This window comes from Bidens hawaiensis, unplaced genomic scaffold (assembly GCF_021521415.1).
Source record: "Bidens hawaiensis isolate Kalapana, Puna unplaced genomic scaffold, B.hawaiensis_p1.1 tig00072367_1, whole genome shotgun sequence".
NCBI lineage: Eukaryota > Viridiplantae > Streptophyta > Magnoliopsida > Asterales > Asteraceae > Bidens > Bidens hawaiensis.
In genome coordinates, this window is record NW_027502661.1 from 40,354 (window position 1) to 45,795 (window position 5,442).

At 31.4% G+C, this 5,442-nt stretch overlaps 1 pseudogene; it reads right to left on the minus strand.

Annotated features, from left to right (window-relative positions):
• Positions 1-583: 583 nt before the first annotated feature.
• LOC143605986 (cytochrome P450 89A2-like) lies at positions 584-2,155 on the minus strand (annotated as a pseudogene).
• Between the last annotated feature and the right edge of the window lie 3,287 nt (positions 2,156-5,442).

Here is a 5,442-nt window from a genome sequence, read left to right on the forward strand (position 1 = left end):
GATTTGTAACAGGTTAGTACATTTGATGGCTATATATAACCTTGGATCTTTTTCTATTTTTATTGTATTATGTTTTGTTTTTAATGAGTCGAATAAATCAAACCCAAGAGTCGCTTGAGTTAAGCATACTTGTTGTTTTTATTTGGTTGTGATTCTTGATCCACTTGTGATAATTTAATAGTTTCCTCATACTTTTCTTTGAGTTTTCTATTACGTGACTCACAATTGCGGAGTTCTAAATATATGAATATGTTTTCCCCATATGACATTGCCGATTATTAAGATGTTTATATGTAGCCTTAAACATATTTGTTTGAATTTATGTCAACGGAATTTTAATATTTTATATTACATTAATGCTAACTCTAGCAAATTATTTAGGTTTACGGTGGCATATTATTTGTTATTGTAAACGAACAGAAATAAACAGAATTAAAAAAAGTGAATGTTTATGAATATAAATGAATGAAGGACACGTGCTCATGTTTACCCGTTATTAAATAAACATAAATGAAATTCCAATCAACTGAACAGCGATTCACCGAATTTCCATTGCGCCCCGCGGCAACGCTACTAGTAGATACACATGCATATATTAACTTAAATGATTTATCTTTCAACTCTTGGGGAAACTTGTGCACATAGAGGGTTCTTCATAACGACAGTGAACTCAAACTTTTCAGAAAAATCAACTTGATAACCATTAGGAGCAGTCCAATCGAAATACCAAATCAAGTTAGCAACAAAGTATTCCAAATGAAGCAGAGCCAAATCTGAACCAGGACATATTCTTCTTCCAGCACCAAAAGGCATCATCTTTATCCCTTTACTTCCAGTTATATCAAACTGGCCATCATCCACCAAAAACCGCCCTGGTTTAAACTCCATAGGTTCATCCTAGACCTTCGGGTCCAAACCCATCTCAGCCACCATAAAATTGACGGTGGCACCCTCTGGGATCGTGTACCCTTGCACCTCCACATCCTTCATGACTCTATGGGGAAACACAAAATGCCCTGGAGGGTGTCTCCTCAGCCCCTCTAAAACCACCGCTTTCAGGTAAGGCATTTTCTGCACATCCTCTTCATTTATAACCGGTTCGCCCTCCATCTCCACACCATTCTGAGGTGGTGGAGGTGGGGTCCCACCACCGCAACAATTTCCTCATAAAGTTTTCTTTGAATGTCTGAATGCTTTACCAGATTAGCCATGATCCATTGTAATGCAGTAACAGTGGTATCCGTACCAGCATTAAGAAACTCACCACACATACTCACCATGTCTTTATGCGTCAGCTTTCCGCCATTTCCATTATCATCTTCTCCTTCCGGAAGCTGTAGATTCACCAGCGTGTCAACATAAGCCACAACCCCATCATTTTTTAATCCGGATTCAATCGACTCAATTCTTGATTTAATAAGCGGAACAAATGTGTGTTCCTGGTCCTCACGAATTTGCAAAAGCTCTTTCCATCTATTTATAAACAACAACTTCCCGAACCTAGGAAATATTCCTAGCATGTTAAGCTTTCCTGAAGTTACTAACAACAACCACCTACGTTGTACATTAGCTATCTCGTTTATTCGATTCTCATCAAGCCTCTCTCCAAAACACATAAACACTAATAAACAAAACATTGCATGGTGAAAGTAATCAATCACTTTAACTCCATTGCCATCTTTTCCGCCTTTATTCAACCTATCAATCAAGACGTGTAGGACCCACTTACGTGACCATGAGTATGATCTAACCCTCGAAGGGTGAAGAACCTCGGACGCTAGATTCCGCCTAAGAAGCCGCCATGTAGGGCCATAGGCAGCTGAGGATATATTAAGGACAGCAAATGTCCTGGGGCGGTCTGAAAAGACGGCCCCATTCTGGATGAGGATTTGGTGGGTGAGAGAATGGTCGGCTATGAATATTGAAGAGCGGGTACCAATGGAAAGAGTGACAAGTGGTCCGTATTTGGATTTAAGTTTTTTAAGAATGGGTTCGAGTTCTGTAAGCGAGTTGGTTAGTAAGTAAAGAGTGGAAATGAGACGTGATGGTCCCGGTGGGAGGTTTAACTTGCGGTGAGTTGTGTGGAAGAGTAAGGGTTTGATTAAGGCGGCTAGGCAGAGGGTGGCGAAGGTTATGAACCATAGTTCCATTGGTTGTGATGAGATTTTGTGAATGAGACAAGGTGTTTGTTTTTTGATTTTTATGGTATTGTTGATGTTATCTTATAGATGTTGGCATCTTGTGGAACACGAAATGAAGATACATAGCATCTTTTCTCAATATTATTTTGTTTATAGATGTTGATGTTTTATTTCATTTCTTGTAGGACTAATTACGGCGTGTTTGGGATTGAGTTTGAAACATAGTTGTTGCCTTTTTCGAAAGCCAACAAATTTATAAAAAAATGTTTGTTTATCATAAAAGCATATTATTTTAATGTTTTGATAAGTTAAATAGCTGTTTTTACGATTCATGAAACTAAAATAATTTAATATATTTTTTTAATTTTATTAAAAAGATTGGTATATGTCGAGTTATAACGTGTTTGGGGTTGAGTTTAAAAACAAACTTGTTGGCTTTTTTTGAAAAGCTAGTGAATTCAAAAAAAAATGTTTGTTTATCATAGAAGTTTATTTATTTAATTTTTTATAAGTTATAACGATTTTCAAAAATCCACAAATCATGATTTTAAAGTGATTTAAAAAAAACCTATAAATCTATATTTTGTTTTCAAATTCAGTACCATATGCTCTTAAATTTCATATAGATATTTTCTCGTTAGTTCTAGAGGCGTGGTGTTGGGGCACGGTTTTAGAGGGTTCGAAATATAGCTAAATTATTGTTCTCCACATATTTAAGGGATATGATGTTGTGGTATGATATCAGAGCATCTCTTATTTGTCTTACAGGTTGAGGATTTAAAATAAGGTTGTAACCGACCCGAGACAAGCTAGGGGGGACTCAAATTTAAAAGAGTTGTCCTTAGTTCGGCTAGTTAACTTTATATACGGTTTATAGCAGTATACGTGAGTAGGTTACTTTACTGTTAAATATGTAGTATATGCACGTTTATAAAACAAGTAAATAGTTTTAGCTAGCTCAATTGGGAATTTCAAATACCGAATTTGATCTCTGTTCATTTTAAATTTCATTTCAGTGTGTTAATTATATAGTAAACACACGGGAATAAAAGTATAATATGGTTAGTTACAAAGTTAATATCTTTAATAAAAATTATTTAAAGGTAACCCAACAAATAGCATAAAAGTATAATATGGTTGGTTACAAAGTAACATCTTTAATAAAATTATTTAAAGGTAACCCGAGAAAATAGCATAAGTTAGTTGATTTTATCTATAGCGTAAGAAAATAGCATAAGTAAAAGTGGTGGAATTGAACAAGAAAATTGAACAATTTAGAACTTCTTTTGGGATGCTTGATCATGTCCTAAGCGTTCAACGTTCCCCAATCAACAAGGGGGAATTGGGTACATAGAAGTTCCACCACCTTTCAATAATAATTATACTCATATATAGAGAGAGAGAGTGGGGTTAAAATAAAAAATGGAGTGTGTATAATAAGTGTAAGAATTAATCTGGTGCGTTAAATATGTTGATCTGATGGTGGATATGGAAAGTGTGTTTATTGTGCGGTGTGTTTAATAAGATCTAATGGTGAAAACACACTTCCTACACTTCTTAGAAAAAACCTATTTCTTATTATAATCTTGCTCTCTCTATATATATATGGGAATGTTAACGTACAAATGAAATTATCGTCCTAAACAAGAAAATCAAATAAAGTAATTATATATACAAGTAGAGTAATTATGTAATTACATCATAAAGTAATTACATAATTACTCTATTTGTATATATAATTACTCTACTTGATTCTCACGTTTAGCACGTTAATTTCATTTGTATTTGATCCAAACCTTATATATATATATATATATATATATAATCAGAATCATGAGAAAATTTTTTTGAAATTGAGAACTATGAGAACCATTTTGGACCACAAAAAACTCAAAAAATAAAAAAAAAATCATAAAATAAAGAAAACATAAAAATGAAAAAAGTAAAAAAACCAAAATTCTTATTTTAACATCCCGGTTAATAAAAAAACTCGGTTTAGCCAAATTATATACACATATGTATATTATATACATATATGTACATTTACATGATTTTTTATACACATGTGTATAATTTAAGATAAATGATACTGTACATATGTGTATATTGGGTAACTAGAAATTAAATAAAATTATATATATGTGTATAATACGACATTTTTTTAATGAAACCGGAATGAAATATAAGAATTTTGGTTTTTTTACTTTTTTAAAATTTTTTTTTTTTGATTTTTTTTAATATTTTTTAAAGGTGTTTTAGTGGTCCAAAATGGTTCTCAATCTCAATTTGCAAAGTGTTCTCTTAAGATCTTTACCATATATATATATATATATATATATATATATATATATGGGATGGTTCATGAGAGAAATGATTTTAATGCGAGAAATGCAAGAAATTAATATGATTCATTGATCATCTTCAATCTATGGTTATTAACTAAAATAGTAATATTGTAAATTTTAAGTCTTCATTTTAATTATATTTAATGATTCAAGTGTAGTTTTGTATTATCTTTATAGAATTAAATAAGGAAGCTGTCATTAATTTTAATTCATCATTTGATTGATTTTATTACCTTTTTTTTTTTAACGGTGATTGACTTTATTACTTAAAATTGTTTTTTTTAAGAAAAAACATAAGAAAACAACTTTGTCTTCACTCTTTGTAAAGACATTCGTTTTCATTATTTTGTATTCATAAAAACTTCGTTATTTGATATGCCTACATAATTTGATATTAATCCTACACACATTCGTAAACATGTTTGGGTTCGTATTACATATGAATATTATCCTACACAAATTGAATAAATTCCTACACAACCGCTAGTTATACACATATTATAAAATCTTACACAGTTTAAAAAAAAACTAATTTGGATTTAACAAACAAAGTATGTAGAAAAATATTTAGTTGTATAGGCTATTAAAGGTTTGTGTAGGTATATCTTGTAGGCTATTAAAATTATGTGTAGGTATATGTTAATTTGGCTCTTCGTATATTATAAATTGTGTAGGATGTTAAAAAATTGTGTAGGTATATGTTGGTTGTGTAGTGATATGTTATTTAATGGTAGTGTGTGAATAGTTTTATGTGTAGGTTGTTTTCTGTTAAATGTAGGTGGATATTTTTATGTTGATTGTTTGTAGTAATTATTACTTTGTCAATCTTGTAATCGCGAACACCATGAAATTCGTATTTATTACTTGGTACCTTAATCGTAAAATTATATAAAAAAATTCTTCAAAAGCATGTATAATTTGGATGTGAATTTTAATAGCATGGAAACGATTTTAAT